The sequence below is a fragment of the Pan troglodytes genome, chromosome 5, assembly GCF_028858775.2.
Source record: "Pan troglodytes isolate AG18354 chromosome 5, NHGRI_mPanTro3-v2.0_pri, whole genome shotgun sequence".
Taxonomy (NCBI): Eukaryota; Metazoa; Chordata; class Mammalia; order Primates; family Hominidae; genus Pan; species Pan troglodytes.
Genome location: NC_072403.2, coordinates 109,547,546 through 109,572,221, shown reverse-complemented (window position 1 = coordinate 109,572,221; position 24,676 = coordinate 109,547,546). Strand labels below are relative to the sequence as shown.

General features: G+C 35.6%; 1 long non-coding RNA gene across 2 annotated transcripts in view; it reads right to left on the bottom strand.

The window, feature by feature from the left end:
• The window catches only part of LOC100609100 (uncharacterized), a 325,990-nt gene that overhangs the window by 96,406 nt on the left and 204,908 nt on the right, over positions 1 to 24,676 (bottom strand). For both annotated transcript variants that reach the window (XR_010158113.1, XR_010158114.1), the window contains 2 exons: positions 11,763 to 11,934; positions 5,875 to 5,980 (listed from right to left, as the gene is read on the bottom strand). This is a non-coding gene — a long non-coding RNA (uncharacterized LOC100609100). The remainder of the gene's footprint in view (positions 1 to 5,874; positions 5,981 to 11,762; positions 11,935 to 24,676) is intronic.

Sequence of the window (24,676 nt, the reverse complement as noted above, 5' to 3'; positions counted from 1 at the left end):
TTCTCTACTCAAAAGTCACCTGTGTACTAACAATTCTACTTCCATGACATTGGCTAAAACAGAATCATCTTTGCTGATACTTAGTTCAGAACCTCATTGTCTCATGCCTGAACTACTGTAATAGTCTCCAACTTGTCTCCTTTATCTCAGATTCTACCACTCATTGCCTTCTCTAAATTCTCATTAAAATAATCTTGCTAACACAGTCTGATTGTGCTATTCCTCAACTTGAAACCTGTGATCTCATATCAGACTCTTCTCAGCCCAGCCCCATGTGCTTGTCCCTCCCTACTGTCATCCTCCATGCCCACTCTCATCCCCAGTGCCCTCCGTGTATCACCCATATTCTTTTTCATTTTGTTACTTGTTCTTCTAGCTTATGTTAGTTCTGTAGTCTATAATGGACTTATTTTTCCCATTTAGTCTAAATATTACACGAGTGCTTGAAAAGAAACTTCTATGTAAGTTCTATATAGACCCATTAGGTGAAGCTTCTGTCAGCTACCGAGAGAAGTGTGTTCAGATATTTTTGAATTGTGGATTTGTCATTCTCCCATGTAGTATTATCCATTTATGTTTATATATATTTTTAAGTCAAACTTAATTTTTAAAATTTATATATATAAATATATATTTTGAAACAAGGTCTTATTCTGTCAACCAGGCAGTGGCGTAATCACAGCTCACCGTAACCTCCAAACTCTAGGGCTCAGGTGGTACTCCCAAGTCAACCTCCCAAGTAGCTGGGAATACAGGCATGTGCCATCATGCTCAGTTAATTTTTTAATTTTTAGTAGAGACAGGGTCTTGCTATGTTGCCCAGGCTTGTATCAAACTCTTGGCCTCCATTGATCCTCCTGCCTTGGCCTCCCAAAATGCTGGAATTACAGGCATGAGCCACCACAGCTGGCCTTAAGTCAAACTTTAGGTTATATATAAATGTACTTTTAAAATTTATTTATTTGAAAGTCAATTACTAAAATCTATATGTAAATATTAAGACATTAACAATGAATTTTTAATTAAAATGACAATTTATAATTGTATAAACTTATGGCACACAAAGAGATGTTAATAAGGAATAATTAAATCGAACTAGTTAACATATCCATCACCTCAAATACTTAACATTCTTTTGTGGTAAGAACATTAGAAATTTACTCTCAGCAATTTTGAAATGTACAATACTGTATTATTAACTATATTTATTTTTAATAATATTAGGCTTATATAATTTTCTAATATGCATACATATATATTTATATGTTCCATTTGACTTTATACTGGCTTAAATTATTCTATACAAAAATAATATAGTGATAACACATTTCTTCTGGCTAGTAATTATCTGGGATTCGTTTTCATCATTTACTTTCATCATGGCTGTGTCCTTATGTTTTAAGTACAAATCTTTAGAGAGCATACTACTAAAATTTTAAAAATCCAGTCTGACCACTTTTGTCTTTTATTTGGAGAGTTTGCTCCATACATATTAATTGTGACTACTGGCCTGTTTGAATTTACTTCACTTAATTTGTGCATCTGAGACTGCCCTATTTGATTTTTGTTCTGTTTCTTTTTAGCTTGTCTGTCTCCTTAATTCCTTCAAGAAGTGTGTACTGAACAATTACTATCTTGCAAGCACTATTCTAGACATTGGAGATTGGAGCTGAAGGAGATACAGACTCTTGCTCTCAGGGAGATTACATTCTAGTGGGAGGGGAGAGACAATGAATAAGTATACAATTGAATATGAACATAAATAAATAGTAATGAAAATATTTTAAAAACATATGTTATATTCTTATTGTCCTTACTCTTCTCAGAAGCTCATTTTTCTTCTGAGGCTATAGGAGTAGCTTTGTAATGGGTCTCTCCTTGTTCTGTATCTCCTTTTCTAGTCCATCTGCCCCACTAATATTATGTTGTGATTTAAATATTACTTTTCCTAGCTTAAAACCTTCAACATCACCCTCTTGGCTACTTCATAGAGCAAAAATACCTTAGCCCAACATTTAAAATCCTCTACAAAATGGGATCAGCCTACATTTTCTAGCTATTTCTTCAATAGAAATATAGTGAAATATACCTATACGACTTAGAAACATAGCAATAGAAATACAGTGAAACATACCTATACCACTTAATTCAACTGATGAGTAAAAGTTCATGTTGCTTGCCGGGGTGGGAATGATATGAAAGAAAAATTGACAGAGTGGAGGAGAAGAAGAAAAGACTAGAAGAGAATTACTTTAGTTATAAAATGTTAATATCTCCTTAAAAGTTTAGGGAAATTATTAACACATTAATTTGACATTTTTTAGTATACATGTATGGAGCACCTGCTATATGCCAAGCACTGTGCTAAGCCCAAGGATTATAAAGATGAATAATAAGATGTAATATTTGCCTTCAAGGATGGTGGAGCTTAGTGAGAAAAAGATAAATAAACAGATAGAGGAAAATGTACCAAGTATTATGACAGAAGTATCTGTGAAGTGCAACTAGAGAACTCAGGCAGGAGGCTCTGTAAAGGTTTCAGGTGAATTAGATCTTCTACCGAGAAAACAGCATGAGAACTGAGAAAGGCAGGCCTTCATGCTTTCAGAGCAGTTAAGGCCTCTTGTACTTGCAGATATTATAGTAATAAATTGATATATTTAAAATAGTATTAATGTCACACCATAGAAGTATCACCAACTTCTGCATATACTGCTTTAAATTATTTCACAAAAATTTGATTAAACATAAGACAGTAAGTGCATGAAGTTATTTATTCCTTACCCTCGAAAATCATACTAAACTGACAGTAAAATAATTTTAAAACTTAGAACCCTGAAGGATGAAAAGGAGAGAAGAAGATGCCAGATAAGTTATCTCAAAAACATTCCTGAAATGTTATAATGTAAATGGATGAATAGTAACTGCTTAGCAAACCAGATAAAGCTGAAGCCTTAACCTGAATTGAAGAAAACCAATAGGAAACTGCCAACTTTACCTCAAAAACCCAAAGAGATTTTCCCTTCAAGCTAGAGAAACTGAATGGCCCAGGGAATACACGCACATAAAGATTTAGACTCTCTCAATTAAAAAGCCATGTTACCACTTCATCATACTAATAAACCACACCTATCAAGATACCTCATTATAAAGACTTCCCAAATTATTATTTGGCTCTTACTCTTAAATATAGAGAAACAGTCAAGGATCCTTCAACCTGTGGAGAAATATTCTAACATGAAAGGAAAAAAAACAAAACATAGAATCTGGAATCTGAATGAGGTTTCTGGAGAGAAAGTTGGGTTTCTGTACAGAAATACTAAGAGTGGAAGACAGTGAAGAGAAACTTTCAAAGTTTTGAGAGAAAATTATTTCTAATGTAAAATTGAATACCTTACCAGAGTATAGATCAAGTATAATTAGAGAATAAAGATATTCTGGTATATTCAAGGCCACAAAATTTTACCTCCTCAGTATTCTTGTCAGGAATTTTCTTGGAAATGAACTCCACTGCAAAGTTGACAGTAAACCAAGAAAAACAACAGGAAAGAGAAACATAGCTCAGGAAAAAGATAAAGGGAAAATCTCAGACTGATGGTGAGGGCTCTAGAATGGACACCTTCAAGAAAAAATAATGTCTAAAAATATTGAAAGTAAAACAAATTCACTTAACATAGATGTGGCTATCAAAACCAGGAACACCTGTTGAAGGGAAGCTCAATATAGATGATGTGTTCACATGGAAAAATGGAGAGGGTTGAAGAATAAAGCACACAGATTATCAAAGGAAGAAAATTTGAAAATTGAAAAAGGTAACTCAGTGTGTTCAATAACTGACCTGTTAGAAAGTTTCATCTAACTGACCTGTTAGAAAGTTTTTAATGTTTAAAACATGATTTCAGGAAACTCTAGGAAAGGAAATATTTAAAATCAACTCCACTGACAAAGTTTTGCAAATTGATTTATTTGAAAAGCTCTTGATATACACTGACATACTTCTTCATTGATAGCTAGATAGGTAGAAAGGGTTTTTGCTTGTTGGAGATGTCATTGGTACCTTATTCTAATTACCGAAATAAATGTCATAGATGTGCCTCTCTCTTAAAAATTATGACAAAAAAATAAGAAAATAAATTGCCGTGTTTAACTATCCTCCTAAAGTTAAGGCTGGCTGAAAATTAAAATTTTTACCAAAACTACAAGGTCCCCTGAGACTCCCCAGAAATCTTACAATACCAATCAGGCTAGTTTGAGTGGCTATTCCCTGCAACAAACTCTAATTGGTATGTGTAATAAAACCTAATCTACATAAGTGAAACAAGATTTGGGGGGAAACTTAGTGATTATTTTTTAATTAAGATTACTTTACTGGGCCGGGCGCAGTGGCTCAGGCCTGTAATCCCAGCACTTGGGAGACCAAGGTGGGTGGATCACCTGAGGTCAGAGTTCAAGACCAGCTTGACCAACATGATGAAACGCAATCTCTACTAAAAATACAAAATTAGCCGGGCTTGGGTGGTGCGCGCCTGTAATCCCAGCTACTCCAGAGGCTGAGACAGGAGAATCGCTTGAACCTGGGAGGCCAAGGTTGCAGTGAGCTGAGATCACACCATTGCACTGCAGCCTGGGCAACAAGAGTGAAACTTTCTCTCAAAAAATAAAAATAAATAAATAAATAAAAATAAAGAATACTTTACATGAAGCTGTATTTGAATACTTTACTGTATTTTCATTCCTACAGGAAAAGTCTGCAAGGGCAAAAAGAAACAGCTTATTCTTCACTTCATTCTAGCCTCACCTCAAACCTTCTCAAAGCACTTCAAACTTACTAGCTCATGAATTCAAAAACTTCATCAAGAAGCCAGGCCAGTTTAGAAAGCTGACCATCCACTTTGGGTCAATCTAAAGTGGAGAAAGAAAGTTATATTGTGGGCTAGGAATGCCTAATAGGCTCAGTGTCCAGCTAACAAGTGAAATAGATTTATTTACAAAAAAAAATAAGCTACCTCTTGTTTTCAAACAAAATCTATTTAAATTTACATAAAATTGGTCAAATTATGCTTTTTTCCTAAATTTAATAAATTTAATACTTATTAGCCCTCTTCCAGTTTTCAACAAACTAAGCAAATGCTCATCAGGGAACAATGAAAACTCAGTAATTAGTTCAAAATTTATAAACTTACATCTGAAGTCATTATCTGAATTCCTATAAATAAAAAACATAAAACTTAACTTTAACATAAAACTTAATTTTTCACCAGGGGAATATCATGTTCTCTCCAAATTAACCCACCCCTCCAAAACAAGAATAACCATTGTAACAATGCTTACATGGTTCAACTATATACAATGCCAAAATTAGTTTTCTGAGGCATTAAAAGGTACCACTTGTGTATATAACTATGAGCTTCACTAATAAGCCTTCTAAAGTTCTGGATTTCTTTTGATATGATAATAACCTAACTCAGAGGCATAGAGAAGGGATCCCAAATATGTTAACTACTTAAAACCGAGTAAAAGGGGTCCTAGTGTGCAATGTGAAATTTTCATATGTGAAAAAATATACCATCTATCATTTGGTAGTATTTAAGCTATTTGATAACTACCTTGGAAAGGAACTTTTTCCTCTTTGTGTTAAACTTCTTGCATTTTATTTAGAGTCATGTTCATCAAAGCCATTTCTGGGGCAAGGAATGAGCCTACACAAATAAGACAATTCCAAGAAAGATATTTTCTAATATCTTGACCAAAAATTATCCTTCCTTTCTCATCCTGGAACTACAGGGTGAGTTCATTTCAATACACTAACCATTACAAAATCATTTTAGAAGACCCTCAACAACAGTAAAATTGGCCTCATTGCAGTGTACTCACACTTTTTGTGCACAGGTCCAAGACATAAGGAGTCAAAACCACCTCTGATGCCTTCTGACAGATTGAAGATGAACCAGATTCCACAGGGTGTACACGCCAAGGACATCTAGAAGCCAAATGACAAAAAATTAACATCTCCAGATTCTGTCTGTGCAGACACAGGAGCAACACAGATTTATAAACTCTGACTGTATCATCAAGAGAATCAAGTCAAATCCAGCTTTGTTCTCTTTCACTATTTCATCAAAAATAGCATCATATTCTAAAAACTGGGTTTTATATATCAAAAACTAACTTCTTTGTAATTTGTTTATGTTAGCCTTGGTTTTCATTTCAAATGGGACAGAATCTCAGACAGGGTGTTGACATTTTATGGAGCTTTTATTAAAGTATTTTATGAATTTTATAGCTAGAACTTTAACTCATTTGTGGAAAGTACATCTTAAGGTCATCTAAGCCAAGCTTTAGGCCAAGTGTCACCTGGGTTGAAGTTAAACCCCTTAAATATAAAATAGAGTTAATACTAACATTTGCATCTTGGGGATATTAGGATGGAATTTAGCACAGTAGCAGACACACAGTCTTTTTAAAATGTGAGGTTTATCATTTAAATTATTATTCTCATTCATTTAAAACTTACATATTTCTAAGAACCACACTTCTTACTCTCATTCCAGTTAGTTGCCCCTTTTTTAATCAATGGAGGCAGTTATTGTAGAAGATTGCTCCACAGTCAAAAGAGAAAGGTAGGACATTTTAATGGTGAGCAAAAGAACTTTGAATGAGCTCAGGGACTACCTCAAAACCTACAGCAAAAGTAATTATCAGAGTCTCCAGAAACAAAATTAAAACAATTCTATAGCACCATGAGACATCTCATAAGGGTAGCAAGACCACATGTTAGGTGCTGCATTATATCCTTTAATTCCCTCTCCCTTACGCAATATCACTATACGAGTACAGCAGATGCCTTAGCTCTGCCTTAGCCCGCTTTTCCCACAAATCAGGGCCAAAGATAATGTCTATGAGAAATTTATTTGAAAATGCAACCTTGGGAAGTATGATCAAGAGATAAGAAAAATTAAATCAGATGAGGAGAAAGACTATATATTACATTAAGTGGGATATATTATCAAGTTGGTGCCATTATGAGCAACTGGTTGTTTAATCTAGTCAGACGTTCTGAGAAACCTTATGAAACTGATTTCAGAACCATGTCTCCAGATAAAGAAAAGAGAAAGCAATAACTCATAGTTTCCTATTCCCCAGTGATCAAAGATCGCTCTGTATGTTGTTACCTTTCTTGCAATTCTAAGTTGCTCGTGAATGACTGTCAAACAGATTGCTACAGGTGTTCTCATGCCATGTGTTGGTGAGACACCATTAGTTTGAATCTGCATGGAATAAATCAAAGAATACATACAACTGATAAAAACAGCCATAGTTAAAATAAACATTGAGGATTTAAAATGATGCAAATGAATTGAACATACAAAAATCAATCAATGTAATATACCACATTAATAAAATGAAGCAGGCAAACACATGGTCATCTCCATTGATGCAGAAAAGGGATTTTACACAATACGACATCTGCTCATATAAAAACATTCAACAAGCTGGGAATAGAAAAAAACGTTCCTCAAAATGACAAAAGGCATTTAGGAAAAACCCACATTATATTCAAAGACAAAGGATGAAAGCTTTTACACTGAGATCAGGAACAAGACAATCATGTCCACTTTCATCATTTCTGTTTAACCCTGCCCTGGAAGGTCTAGCAATAGCAATTAGGCAAGAAAAAAAAATTGAAGGCATACAAATTGGAAAGAAGGAACAAAATTATTTCTATTCAGAGATAGCATTATTTTATATACAGAAAATCCTAAATAATCAAAGCAATTAGAGCTGATAAGTGTATTCATCAATGTTTCAGGATAAAGATCAACACACAAAAATCAGTTCTATTTCTATATGCTAGCAATTAACAATATAAGAATGAAATTAAGAAAACAATTTTGTTCATAATGGCATCAAAAAGAATAAAATATTTAGGAGTAAATTTAATCAAGTAATTCCAAGACTTGTACACTGAAAATTACAAAACATTGCTAAAAGAAGTTAAAAGGCCTAAATAAAGAGAAAAACATTCCATTTCATTAATTGGAAGATTTATTATTAAGATATTAATACTAAGCAATCTACGGGCTAGGTACAATCCCAGACAAAATCCCAATGACCTTTCTTAGCAAAAATGGAAAAGTTATTCCTAAAATTCACATAATAATGGAACTACCCAACACTGGAGCATCCAAATATATAAAGCAAATATTATTAGAGCTAAACAGAGAGATAGACACCACTGCAATAGTAGCTGGAGACCTCAACACCCCACTTTCAGCATTGGACAGATCTCCCAAACACAAAATCAACAATGAAACATTAGATTTAAAAACTGCACTATAGATTGAATGAAACTAAAAGATATTTACAGAACATTTCATGCAATGGCTGCAGAATATATACACTTTTCCTCAACACATGGATCATTCTCAAGATAGACCATGTGTCAGGTCATATAAGAAGTCTTAAAACATTCAAAAAAATTGAAATAACATCAAGCATCTTCTCTGACCACATGGAATAAAACTAGAAATCAATAACAAGAGGAATTTTGGAAACTATACAAACACATGGAAATTAACCAATATGCTCTGAATAAGCAATGGGTCAATGAAGAAATTAAGAATGAAATTGAAAAGTTTCTTGAAAAAATATTAATGGAAGCATAATTAAGCAAAACCTATGAGATACAACAAAAGCATTACTAACAGGGAAGTCTATACCTGTAACTGCCTACATCAGAAAAGAAGAAAAACTTCCAATAAGCAACCTAATGATACATCTTAAAGAACTAGAAAAGCAAGAGTAAACTAAACCCAGAATTAGTCAGAAAAAAAGAAATAATAAAGATCAGAGAAAAATAAGTGAATTTGAAATGAAGAAAACAATACAAAAGATTAATGAAACAAAAAAATTTGTTTAAAAAAGATAAGCAAAATAGTCAAACCTTTAGCCACACTACCTAAGAAAAAAAGAAAGACTCAAATAAACAAAATTGGATTTGCAAAAGGAGACATTACAACTGAGTGCAGAAATTCAAAGGATCATTAGTGGCTACTGTGAGCAACTATATGCCAATAAATTGGAAAATCTAAAAAAAAAAAATGGGCAAATTCTCAGACAAATACAACCTACCAAGGTTGAACTGTTAAGAAATACAAAATCTGAACAGACCAATAACAAGTAATGGGATTGAAGCTGTAATAAGAAGTCTCCCATAAAAGAAAAAAAAGCTCAGGACCTGATAGCTGATGGCTTCACTCCTGAATTCTACCAAACATTAAAAAAAGAACTAATACCAATCCTATTCAAAGTATTCCAAAGATTAGAGGAGAAGGGAATACTTCCAATCTCGTTTTATGAGGCTATTATTACCCTAATACCAAAACCAGACAAATATACATCCAAAAGAGAAAACTCTAGGCCAATATCACTGATCAATATTGATACAAAAATCCTAAAAAATGTACTAGCAAGGCAAATTCAACAACACATTTAAACATTATTCATCATGACCACGTGGAATTTATCTCAGGGATGGAAGAATGGTTAAACATATGCAAATCAACAATGTGATACATCACATCAACAGAATGAAGGATAAAAACCATATAATCATTTCAATTAATGCTGTAAAAGCATTTGATAAAATTCAATACTGCTTCATGATAAAAACCCTCAAAAACCCGTGATAGAAGGAACAAGCCTCAACATAATAAAAGCCTTATAGGACAGACCCACAGCTAGTATCATAGCAAAAGGGTAAAAACTGAAAGCCTCTCCTCTAAGGTCAAGAACATGAGAAGGATGCTCACTTTCACCACCGTTGTTCAACATAGTACAAGAAGTCCTAGCTGTAGCAATTAGACAAGAGAAAGAAATAAAGGGCATCCAAATTGGAAATGAAGAAATCAGATTATCTCTGTTTGCAGATGATAGAATCTTATATTTGGAAAAGCAAAGACTCCACAAAAAAACTATTAGAATGAATAAAATTCAGTAAAGTTGCAGAATACAAAATCAACATACAACAATCAGTAGCATTTCTATATGCCAATAGCTAACATTGTGAAAAAGACATCAAAAAGTAATTCCATTTATAATAGCAACAAATAAAATAAAATGCCTAGGAATTGCTTAACCAAAGAAGTAAAAGATCTCTGGAATAAAAACTATAAAACACTAATGCAAGAAATTGAAGAAGACACCAACAAATGGAAAGATATTCCATCTTTAAAGATTAGAAAAATCAATAGTGTTAAAATGGCCACACTACCCAAAGCAATCTATAGATTTAATGTAATCTCTATCACAACACCAAAGACATTCTTCACAGAAATAGAAAAAACAGTCCTAAACTTTATATGGAACCACAAAAGACCTGAAATAGCCAAAGCTATTCTCAGCAAAAAGAACAAAACTGAGGGAATCACTTTACCTTACTTTAAATTATACTGTGGAGCTGTAGTAACCAAAACAGCAAGGAACCAACATAAATACAGACACATAGATCAGTGGAACAGAATAGAGAACCGACAGATAAAACCCAAACATTTACAGTAAACTCATTTTTGACAAAGGTGCCAAGAACACACATTGGGAAGAGAAACTGTCTCTTCAATAAATATTGCAGAGAAAACTGGATTTGAAGAAGAGTGAAACAAGACCCCTATTTCTTGCTTAAAATCACAATGGATGAAAGACTTAAATTTTAGACCTCAAACTATGAAACCGCTAAAAGAGAACATTGGGAAAACCCTCCAGGACCTTGGTTTGGGCAAAGACTTCTCGGGTAATACTCCACAAGCACAGGCAACCAAAGCAAAAATGGACAAATGGCATCACATCAAGTTAAAAACCTTCTGCACAGCAAGGGAAACAATCAACAAAGTGAAGAGACAACCCACAGAATAAAAGAAAATATTTGCAAACTTCCCATCTGACACATGATTAATAACCAGAATATACAAGGAACTCAAACAATTCTATAGGAAAATATCTAACAATCCAATCTTTTAAATGGGCAAAAAATCTGAATAGACATTTCTCACAAGAAGACATACAATGGCAAACAGATATATGAAAAGGTGCTCAAAATCATTGATCATCAGAGAAATACAAATCAAAACTACAATGAAATATCATCTCACCCCAGTTAAAATGGCTTATATGCAAAAAGCCAGGCAATAACAAATGCTGGTGAAGATGTGGAGTAAAGGGAACCCTGGTACAATGTTAGTGGAAATGTAAATCAGTACAACCACTATGGAGAAGAGTTTGGAGGGTCCTCAAAAAAAATTTAAAATAGTTGATTTCCCCTGGTTGGCAAGATGGTCAAATAGGAACGGCTCTGGTCTGCAGTTCCCAGTGAGATCAATGCAGAAGGCAGGTGATTTCTGCATTTCCAACTGAGGTAACCAGCTCATCTCACTGGAACTGGTTAGACAGTGGGTGCAGCCAACGGACGGCAAGCCAAAGCAAGGTGAGGCATTGCCTCACTTTAGAAGTGCAAGGGGTCAGGGAACTCCCTTCCCTCACCAAGGGAAGCTGTGAGGGACCCTGCCCAGCCTGGATACTACAATTTTCCCACAGTCTTCGCAACTCGCAGACCAGGAGATTCCCTCAGGTACCTATGCCAACAGGGCTCTGGGTTTCAAGCACAAAACGGGGCGGCTGTTTGGGCAGACAGTGAGCTAGCTGCAGGAGTTTTTCTTTCACACCCCAGTGGCACCTGGAACACCAGCAAGACAGAAACATTCACTCACCTGGAAGGGGGCTGAAGCCAGGGAGCCAAGTGGTCTAGCTCAGTGGATCCCACCCCTATGGAGCCCAGCAAGCTAAGATCCAATGCTTGAAATTCTTGCTTCCAGCACAGCAGTCTGAAGTCTGAAGAAAAATACTCATTTTATGATGCCAGCATCATCCTGATACCAAAACCTGGCAGAGACACAATAAAAAAAGAAAATTTCAGGCCAATATCCTTGATGAACATCAATGCGAAAATCCTCAATAAAATACTGGAAAACTGAAACCAGCAGCACATCAAAAAGCTTATCCACCACAATCAACTCAGCTTCATCTCTAGGATGCAAGGCTGGTTCAATGTGCACAATTAATAAACATAATCCATCACATAAACGGAACCAGTGACAAAAACCACATGATTATCTCAATAGGTGCAGAAAAGGCCTTCGATAAAATCCAACAACCCCTTCATGGTAAAAAAAAAAAACTCTCAATAAACTACATATTGATGGAACATATCTCAAAATAGTAGGACCTATTTATGACAAACCAACAGCCAATATCATACTGAATGGGCAAAAGTTGGAAGCATTCCCTTTGAAAACCAGCACAAGAAAAGGATGCCCTCTCTCACTGCTCCTATTCAACATAGTAGCTATACAGACCAATGGAAAAGAACATATGGATTTTGTTTTTAATCCTGTTTACATGGTGAATCACATTTATTGATTTACATATGTTGAACCAACCCTGTATCTTGGGAATGTAGCCTACCTAATCATGGTGAATTAAGTTTCTGTTGTGCTATTGAATTTGGTTTGCTAGTATTTTGTTGATGTCTCTCTCTTTTTGATTCAGTTTTGGTGCAGTGTATGTATCTAGAAATTTATTAATTCCTTTAGGTTATCTAATTTTTTGGCATATAATTATTCATAATAATCCCTTATGGGCCTTTTAAATTTCTGAAGCACCCACTGTTATGTTTCCTTTTCAGTTTTATTTGAGTCTTCTCTCTTTTTTTCTTAGTCTAGCTAAGAGTTTGTTGATTTTATCTTTAAAATCACATAACATAATGACCTCCAGTTCCAGCCATATTGTTGCAAATGACAGGATCTCATTATTTTCTGTCTGAGCAATACTCTATTGTGTATATCTATCACACTTTCTTTATCCAGGAGTCCTTTATGATAAAAAAAAGTTTCAAGAAACTAGGCATTGAAGAAACATACCTCGAAATAATTAGTGCCATCTATGTAAAAGTAACAGTCATCAGTGAAGAATTTTTTATACAGTGAAACTAAACTTCATAAATGAAGGAAAAATACAGTCTTTTTCAGACAAACAAATGCTGAGAGAATTTGCCACTATTAAGCCAGCAACACAAGAACTGCTAAAAGGAGCTCTAAATCTTCAATCAAATCTTCAAAATACACCAAAATAGAATTTCTTTAAAGCATACATCTCACAGGACCTATAAAACAAAAACACAATGAAAAAAAGGTATTCAAGCAACAAAGAGCATGATGAATAGAATAGTACCTCACATCTCAATAGGAACATTGAATGTAAATTGCCTAAATGCTCCACTTAAAAGATACAGAATGGCAGAATGAGTAAGAATTCACCAACCAAGTATCTACTGTCTTCAAGAGACTCGCCTAACACGTAAGGGCACATGTAAAGTTAAAGGGGTAGAAAAAGATATCCATAAAAATGGACACAAAAGCGAGCAGGAGTCACTATTTTTATATCAGACAAAACAAACTTTAGAGCAACAGCAATTTAAAAAGACAAAGAGAGGCATTTTATAATGATAAGATAACTTGTCCAACAGGAAAATATCACAATCCTAAATATATATGCACCTAACACTGGAACTCCCAAAATTATAAAACAAATACTACTAGAACCAAGAAATGAGACAGAGAGCAACATGATAATAATGGAAGACTTCAATAGTGACAGTACTAGACAGGTCAAGACAGAAAGTGAACAAAGAAACAATGAATTTAAATTATACCATATAACAAATGGACTTAACAGATATTTATAGAACATTTTACCCAACAACTGCAGAATATACATTCTATCCATCAGCACATGCAACATTCTCCAAGATAGACCACCAAGATAGACAATATGATAGGCCACAAAGCAAGTCTCAATAAATTTAAGAAAATTAAAATTATATTAAGGACTCTCTCAGACCACAGTCGAATAAAATTAGAAATCAACTCCAAAAGGAACCCCCAAAACCATGCAAATACATGAAAATTAAATAACCTGCTCCTGAATGATCATTGAGTCAACAATGAAATTAAGACGGAAATTTAAAAATTCTTTGAACTGAATAATTGTGACACAACCTAACAAAACCTCTGGAATAAGCAAAGACAGTGTTAGAAGGAAAGTTCATAGCCTTAAATGCCTACATCAAAAAGTCTGAAAGAATGCAAATAGATAACCTAAGGTCACACCTCACAGAACGGAAGAAACAAGAACAAACCAAACCCAAACCCAGCAAAAAAAAAAAGAAATAACAAAGATCAGAGCAGAACTAAATGAAATTGAAACCAAAAAATGCAAAAGATAAATGAAACAAAAAACTGATTCTTTGAAAAGATAAATAAAATTGATAGACCATTAGTGAGATTAACCAAGAAAAGAAGAGAGAAGATTCAAATAAGTGAAATGGGAGATATTACAACTGATACAAGAGAAATACAAAAGATCATTCAAGGATACTGTAAATACCTTTACACAGATAAACTGAGACCTAGAGGAGAGTGATAAATTCCTGAAAATATACAGCCCTCCTAGATGTAAAAAGAAAGAATGGAAACTCTGAACAGACCAATAAGAAGCAGTGAGATTGAAATGGTAATAAAAAAATTGCCAAGAAAAAAAAAGTCCAGAACCAGATGGATTCACAACTGAATTACATAAGACATTCAAAAAAGAACTGGTACCAGTCATATTGACACTATTCCACAAGATAGAGATAAAGGGAATACTCCCTAAGTCATTCTATTAAGCCAGTATCACCCTACTACCAAAACAAGGAAAGGACATAACAAAAAAAAGAAAACCACAGAACAATATCCGTGATGAATATAGAGGCAAAAATCCTTAACAAAATACTAGCTAACCAAATCCAAAAGCGTATCAAAAAGATAATCCACCATGATCAAGTGGGTTTCATACCAGGATGCAAGGATGGTTTAACATACACAAGTAAGTAAATGTGATACACCAGATAAACTGATTATTTTTTTAAAATCACATAATCATCTCAATAGACACAGAAAAAGAATTTGACAAAATCCAGCATCCCTTTATGAATAAAACCCTCAGCAAAATCAGCATCTAAGGAATATAACTTAATGTAATAAAAGCCATCTATAAAAAACCCACAGCCAACATAATATTAAATGGAGAAAAGTCAAAAGCATTCCTCCTGAGAACTGGAACAAGACAAGGATGCCCACTCTCACAACTTCTATTTAACATGGCACTAGAAGTCCTAGTCAGAGCAATCAGACAAGAGAAAGAAATAAACGGCATCAAAATCGATAAAGAGGAAGTCAAACTGTTGCTGTTCGCTGATCATATGATCGTATAACTAGAAAACCCTAAAGATTCATCCAAAAAGCTGCTAGAACTGATAAATGAATTCAGCAAACTTTCAGGAAACAAAATTAATATACACTAATCTGTAGCTCTGCTATACACAAACAGTGACCAAGCTGAGAATCAAATCAAGAAGTAGACCCCTTTTACAATAGCTGCAAAATAAAAAAATACTTAGGAATATACCTAACCAAGGAGGCGAAACACCTCTACAATGAAAACTACAAAACCCTGCTGAAAGAAATCATAGATGATGCAACAAATGGAAACACATCCCATGCTCATGGATGGGTAGAGTCAATATTGTGAAAATGACCATACTGCCAAAAGCAATCTACAAATTCAATGCAATTCCCATCAAAATACCACCATCCTTCTTCACAGATCTAGAAAAAAAATCCTAAAATTCATATGGAACCAAAAAATAGCCCACATAGACAAAGCAAGATTAAGCAAAGTGAATAAATCTAGAGGCATCACATTATTCAACTTCAAACTATACTATAAGGCCATAGTCACCAAAACAGCATGGTACTGGTATAAAAATAGGCACAGAGACCAATGGAACAGAATAGAGAACCCAGAAATAAACCTAATACTTATAGCCAACTGATCTTTAACAAAGCAAACAAAAACATAAAGTGGGAAAAGGACACCCTATTCAACAAATGGTGCTGGGATAACTTGTAAGCCACATGTAGAAGAATGAAATTGGATCCTCATCTCTCACCCTATACAAAAATCAACTCAAGATTGATCAAAGACTTAAATCTAAGACTTGAAACCATACAAATTCTAGAAGATAACATCAGAAAAAGTCCTTTTAGACATTGGCTTAGGCAAAGACTTCATGACCAAGAACCCAAAAGCAAATGCAACAAAAACAAAGATAAATAGATGGGACTTAATTAAACTAAAAAGCTTCTACACAGAAAAAGAAACAATCAGCAGAGTAAACAGACAACCCACAGAGTGGGAAAAAATCTTCACAATCTATACAGCCAACAAAGGACTAATGTCCAGAATCTACAAGAAACAAACAAATTAGCAAGAAAAAAAATCCCATCAAAAAGTGGTCTAAGGACACTAACTGACAATTATAAAAAGAAGATATACAAATGACCAATAAATATATGAAACAATGCTAACCATCAGTAGTGATCAGGGAAATGCAAGGCAAAACCACAATGTGATACCACCTTACTTCTGCAAGAATGACCATAATAAAATAATAATAATAACAGATGCTGGCATGGATGTGATGAAAAAGGAACACTTTTCCACTGTTGGTGGAAATGTAAACTAGTACAACCACTATGGAAAACACTGTGGAGATTCCTGAAAGAACTAAAAGTAGTACTACCATTTGATCCAGCAATCCCACTACTGGGTATCTACCCAGAGGAAAAGAAGTCCTTATATTAAAAAGATACTTGCACACACACACACACTCTCACACACATGCAAGATACTTGCACAGCACAATTTGCAATTGCAAAAATATGGGGCCAGCCCAAATGCCCATCAATCAATGAGTGGATAAAGAAATTGCAGTATATATATATATATAATGGAATACTACTCACCCATAAAAAGGAATGAAATAATGACATTCATAGCAACCTGGATGGAATTTGAGATCATTATTCTAAGTGAAGTAACTCAGGAATGGAAAACCAAACATCATATGTCCTCACTCATAAGTGATAGCTAAGCTATGTGGATGCAAAGGCTTAAGAATAATACAGTGGACTTTGGGGACTTGGTAGAAAGAGTGAGAGGGGGTGAAGGATAAAATACTACATATTGGGTACAGTGTACACTTCTCGGGTGATGGATGCGCCAAAATCTCAGAAATCACCACTAAAGAGCTTATTCATGTAACCAAACACCACCTGTTTCCCAAAAACCTATAATTTTAAAAAATGAATTAAAAAAAAAACAGAAGAGGATAAGTCACACAGAAAAGAAGGCAATGTGAGATGGAGACAGAGATTGGAGTGATATGGCCAGAAGCCAAGGAATTCCTGGAGCCACCAGAAGTTGACGAGGTAGGAAAGGATGCCTCCCTAGAGCCTTTGAAGGGAGTGTGGCCTTGCCAATTGACACCTTTATTTTGAACTTCTACCCTCCAAAATTTTGAAAGAATAAATTTCTATTGTTTTATGCCACCAAATTTGTGGTGATTATCGTAGCCCTGGGATATTAATAAGGGGACAATCCTTTTGTGCCTTAAATTAGCCAAGATGGTGTGACCGACTGTCACTGTGGCCCTTGTTTTTCCTGTAAGGGCAGACGTCCTGTTTTTGAAGAAGCTGTCCTATGGTGACCTCAGGACTTGGCTGTAAGTTAAGGTAAAGATCCTCTGTGCTCAAGCCAGCAACCAACCTTCAGTTGAGACTAAATGATGTGCAGGTCACATGTGAACTCTGAGTCATATTGTCTTAGATGAGAAGAAAAAAATAATACAAATATCTTTGACTGATCTCTAGCTCTTATGAAGCTGATACTTCCATTTCATTGTACATTAAAACATAAGAGTAAGGTTAGGCCAGGCACGGTGGCTCACGCCTTTAATCCCAGCACTTTGGGATGCCAAGGTGGGCAGATCACAAGGTCAGGAGATCGATACCATCTTGGCTTACACAGTGAAACCCAGTCTCTACTAAAAATACAAAAAATTAGCCAGGCGTGGTGGCAGACGCCTGTAGTCCCAGCTACTGGGGAGGCTGAGACAGGAGAATAGCATGAATCCGGGAGGTGGAGCTTGCAGTGAGCCGAGATCGCACCACTGCACTCCAGCCTGGGCAACAGAGCGATATTCTGACTCAAAACAAAACAAAAAACAACAACAACAAAACAAAACAAAACAAAAAAACAAACAGTAAGGTTAGCCCACATAAGAGAGTCAACTCTAACTTTTCCAAGGATGTAAAATGAGAAATAACTCCCTCAAATTACAGAAGCTATGATTCTACAAAAATCAGCAATTGGCCTTTAGCAATCTTCCCACAAGGTATCAATCATTACCTTGCTTGGACCTCTGCTGGAGCAGTCCCAAGTAGCTTATTACAAGAGAGTACCCCATTCATACCTCTCCCTTTCTACTGTGTCAGGGAGAGGAGACTTTATTAGAGAGAGAGAGAGGGACAGAGAGGGCATGGGGAAGAGAGAGACTGTGTGTGTGTGTGTGTGTGTGTGCGTGTGCGCGCACTCATGTGTATAAGTCATAGAATAACTTGTATAGGAGCTGAGTGCTATATATGTATAGATCACATAGACAATTCATAATTTCCTCAACAACCTTGCATGAAGTATCATTATATTTGCTTTATAGAATAGCAAACTGAGCCTTCAAAATAATGTGACAAATGTCACGGAGTACACAGGGGACAACATCAGTATTTGAACCCATGCTACATAACCACAAATACTGTGTTCTTTCCACTGTTCCACACTCTACCAATGCGAATAATGCTTTAAAAATTTTAGAAAAAGTAAAATAAATAAATAAATAAATAAATAAAAGCAGGTATATTCAGTTTAAAATTTGGTACAGCTTTTCTAAATTTGAATCTGTCATTTATTTATAATTTCACAATGAATCCCTTGAATATGTTAATCAAGGCATATGTACTATGAACCAATTTTTCCAAAAAATATATGTTCTTACTTTCACTATGTTTGTAACACAATTTATTCATGTTAAAAGGGAGGCATGGCCGGGCGCGGTGGCTCATGCCTGTAATCCCAGCACTTTGGGAGGCTGAGGCGGGTGGATGACCTGAGGTCGGAAGTTTGAGACTAGCCTGACCAACATGGAGAAACTCTGTCTCTACTAAAAATACAAAATTAGCTAGGCGTGGTGGCACATGCCTGTAATCCCTGCTATTCGGGAGGCTGCAGCAGGAGAATTGCTTGAACCCAGGAGGCGGAGGTTACAGTGAGCCGAGATCGTGCCATTGCACTCCAGCCTGGGCAATAAGAGCAAAACTCCCTCTCAAAAAAAAAAAAAAAAAAAAGAGACATGTTTTGTTCCCCACTCCCCACTATAAGAGATCATGTATATATGCTCTTCTCAACATAGCTATAAAAGGCAATTAAACTGTGCCTAGTAATTTTACAGTTCATTTGCAGCCTCAAAAAGAACAAGGTTATATATGTTACCCCTTTTATTGGATCTTTCTGAGATCAGAAAGGAATAATTTTTCATTGATTAAGACAGTTAATCTCCTACATACTAATTTATTAAGCTATGAAACCACTGCAATCACTTTTCAGCTATCGCTCATTCATGCACAAAAAGAAAAGTATAGATGCCACTTAGAAAAAAAAAAGACTTGATACTAAGAAATATTTGTGTTTATTTTGGAGTAAGAGCTACTAAAAACCCACCCATATAATATCAACAGTAAACACACACACACAAATATGCAAACACATACACACACCCTTATTATCTGTAATATCTTCCTTTCATTCAATAATGATTCAGTAAAAGAAAACTATCATTAAACAGTATGAAAATATAATGCATCAGAAGCTAGCATGAAGCTAAAAACAAATCTATGCATTGTACTTGGAGTAAAGCCAAGCATAAAAGAAACATATTATACATTTGACTCTGCAGCAAGTATGTACTAGGCTAGAATGGATAAGAACATCTATGTAAAATTTACTACTCAGTGTATAGTGTATGCAACTGAAGAATCACCATTACTCAGTAAATATGCATTTACTAAAAATACAATGAACACTAAGACTATCAGAGAAAAAATAAATGGGAAAATACTGGCCAGGCGTGGTGGCTCACCCCCATAATTCCAGACTTTGGGAGGCTGAGGCGGGTGGATTGCCTGAGGTCAGGAGTTCAAGACTAGCCTGGCCAACATGGTGAAATCCCATCTCTAGTAAAAATACAAAACTTAGCCAGGCATGGTGGTGAACGTCCATAGTCCTAGCTACTCAGGAGGCTGAGGCACGAGAATCACTTGAACCTGGGAGGCGGAGGTTACAGTGAGCCGTGAGCCAAAATTGCACCACTGCACTCCAGTCTGGGTGGCAGAGCGAAACTCCACCTCCAAAAAAAAAAAAAAAAATACTATATTCTGTTAATAGATTTCAAAGTTAAAAGAGATTATAAACTTACAGAATTAAAATAGACAAATGTAACTGCATATACAGACATATTTGAAGTCTCACATAAACATAAATTCATTTCTTTAGACTTTATCACATAGTAAGTGAACCCAGGGCTAGGTACAGGGAAAACAGAGGTGAATGGGAGAGACAAGATGTCTCTCTGCATGCTTACTGGACCTTTATGCATAAATCTCTAAAAACATGCACAAACATCAAAAAGGCAAAGATGAACAACCATGAAGGGTGATGAGAGAGGTGCCGAGGATTTAGTGGTGACCCACTAGACTCCAGTGTACAGTGATACCTATTAAGCTAATAATATCAACAATTCCTGTATTTTTATGCAGCATTATTGAGATATGTAATACATCATACACAAGGGTCTCTACTAATTATCCTGGACTTTTGTTTATGTAACGACTATACTACTGCCATACAAATTTTCTTTAGCTATAAACTGGCAGGGGAGAGGGCAAACAGTGCCTAATTTGGCTAATCAGCTAATTCTGATTTCCCTGATAACATCCTTAGATACACAGAACCATGCCTCATAGGTCCATGTAGGATCTAGATTGTCTAATTGCTCAGGGGCCCTGTGAATAACACAAAGTCTGCATTTCCCAGCCCTCCTCACAGTTAGAGGGAACCACATAGCCGAGTTATGACCAACAGAATATAGATGGAAGTGATGTATGCCACTTCAAATCCTGCCTCCTAAAGCCTGCTGCACAAGACACCACTCTCTCTTTTTCTATCCACTGCCTATAGGATAGCAGGGTGAGCTGGTACCTAAATGTTGAAGGGGATAGCATTAAAGCAAGAGGAGCTTCTGGATCCATTAATGACCAGATGGTACAAAACTTTCTGTACCGTTTTTCATCATGGACTAGGATCAATGGGTTTCCTCCTTAGTCCTTGGTCACTTCAGATTAGTCTAGCAACCAAATTCCTAAAAGCTTAATAAGCAATATCATGTTATCCTTGTCTATAAAGAACTACGATACAGAAAAATTCAGAGTAGAAAGAAGACATAACAGATTTTTCAAAGGAAAAGCAACATGGAAGCTGACACTCTTTCTTGAGGCAAAATTGTTCTTTCCTAAGCTCATATTGTTGCTTGTGCTATTCTCCACCACCCCTACAACAATCATGCAAGTATCAACCCACTCCTACTGCCTGTGCCAGCTACTGATCTGTCTTACATTGTTTTTATCAACCCATATCCTTTCAGGCCCAATACTGAAATCACCTTCTCAGGAAGTCTTCCTTAAGTCACCTCCCCATCCTATCTTTGTATCTTCCCTTTACATCGTCTCTGTATACCTGGCATCTAAACAATTCAAGTGAAACAACCCCCAATTAGTGCCTCAAAGGCAGGAATCTTCAATGGTGGTATCTTTAACACAGAGCCCAAAACTGTGCCCAAAGTAGCTATTCATAACTGTTTATTGAATCAATTCTAAGTAACTGACATTATTATATAATCAATATAATATAACGTTTAAAATTTTTATTTTTGGCAGGGTGCGGTGGCTCACGCCTTTAATCCCAGCACTTTGGGAGGCTAAGGCAGGCAGATCACGAGGTCAGGAGATCGAGACCATCCTGGCAAACACGGTGAAACCCCGTGTCTACTGAAAACACACACACATAAAAAAAGCGGGGCGTGGTGGCGGGCGCCTGTAGTCCCAGCTACTCGGGAGGCTGAGGCAGGAGAATGGCATGAACCTGGGAGGTGGAGCTTGCAGTGAGCCAAGATCACGCCACTGCGCTCCAGCCTGGGCGACAGAGCGAGACTCCATCTCAAAAAAAACAAAACAAACAAACAAACAACAAAAAAAACCTTTTATTTTTATCTTTCCAACAAGATTTCAAGCTGCTTGAAGACAGAGTTTATTGAAGACAGGGTTTATTATTTACCTTTTTCCCCATAAGCCTACTTCTGTATCTTGTATCATGTAGATAATCAAATAAGCATATTAAACAACCACCTGGAATTCATTATTTGCATTTTTACAAATGCTTAGAGATAAATTAGAAAACTAACATTTATTTAGGGACAAAAGGGAAATGTAGGCATTCTAGTTATTAATATATGCCTTTCCCTCTAATTCTGACATATTTTCCTGGGCCATGGGTAAAAAGAAAATGTTAGAAATATTCAGGAACATGTACTGAAGGAATACTCTGAAAAATGCCACATTATTTCATATAGAAAATTAAAATAAACAAAAGGCATTCTTTCCATTTTTAACTGGTACATAATTAACCCCCTATCAGAAGGTTATAACCTTGTTCATAATTTTTTATTTCCCATTATTTCTAACACTAGCCATTTCTCCTTATATTACTCCATACTATGCCTACTACCACATAAGCATTACCATCCATTGGCAAGAATATCCCTATTATGAGAAAAAAGAATTTCAAGCTACTTTAGTGGTACACTTCTTAAGGTCATCTAAATTTCTTCAATTAATTTTTGATGCCCTATCTACCTTCTGATTTTAATTTGGATTCATATATATATAATTTCCATACACACACACACTCATATATACATATACACACACATACACGTGCATGCCCCCATGCGCACACACACACATACACTAATGTATGATTTCCCCATAAAAAGAGGCTATTCATGAATAGATGAGTATTTCATTAGACATGACAATAAATTTCTCATTTACCTTTATGAATTGGCATTCTAGGATATTCATCAATAACTGTGAAATATGTTAAACATGTGCTTTCACACAAAGACACTAAGCCACTGGCTGCGTGCTAACAATGTAGATTATGGTCAACTGGACAAGATAAGTAAAACCACCCATAAGGAACCTCATGTTGGCCATCTAGGTTTCCTCTCAGGAAATATCCACTCTATTATGCAGTTTAAATCTCTGAAGCACCTGATAAGCTACTGTTGTGTATTACTGCCTACTTATCTCAGGTCTTATCTGTTGGAGAGGAGGTAGTTACGTAAACTAGACAAGGTTTAAGATTCCTCCCTATCTCAAGGATCCATGTCTCTAGGCTATAGGAGCCTCCAACAGAGACTATATTTTACAATATTTTCTATCCCCCTACAATCCAGCATAGTTCTATATAGAATAATCAGTACGAACTAGTTGGATTGTTTATTGATTTACCTTAGGCTCTAAAGTTATTGTTTCTCCTTTATCCTAATTAGCTTTGAGGAGGGTATGGAGACTAGAAGTGATGGGAAGGAGAAAGTGTGCTCAACAGAGTGAATACTATATGTCAGGCACTCAGGTACTTAATCCTAACAGTTTTGGAGATGGATGCTGTTTTATTTCCTTTTCACCAATGAAGAATTTGTAGCTCAGGCCAATTATTTCAGAATCACAATGGTAGCAGTATAAACATCATTGGCAGTATTTGAATTCAGGATTGCCTATTTAACCCTCCTGGCAATCCTCTGCTAGTTCCTGCACTGTTTACCAACAGCAACTTGCAGAATTCCATCACAAAATCAAGCCAGTAAGTAATTTACAAGATGAGTAGCTCTAAGGTTATTCTTTGAGCTAACAGGAACTCTAACAAGCTGGTAATCATGTCGAACTTTTCAGTGTCTTTTACTCCTCATATTCGCCTGAAACTTAGAGATACTTGTTTAGTAGGAGGCTCACCTTAAGAGTTTTTATTTTAAAACTACATCTATCTCATCTGCTTAAGAGGGTCAACTCACATTCCTTTTCTTTCCCTGGATTAGGAAGGAGAAATTGAAAACAACAAAAGTATTTCAGGAATAATCAAATAAGACTTTACTGGAGACAGAGGCCAGGAATGATGGAGAACACCAAGAAGAAATGATTTTAATGCCTATGAGGCTGAGAAAAGGAATTGGGAACTTCCAAGAAATATATTACTTAAATTAGAAAAAATGCACTGTGTAATCTATATCCTTTCTTTTCATTTTCCTAAATTTTACTTTATTCATTAAGTTCATGTGTGAGTGAAATTTAATTTAAGGGAACTCAAAGAAGAGTACAATGAGATAACCAACATAAAGATATTAAATGAAGGGGCATTTACATTTTAATAGGAGAAATTAAGTCTCTGCCCCAATCCTACTGTATAGTTGTCAGATAAATACATAATTGGGTTTAAAATGATTGGCCTGTCTGAGACA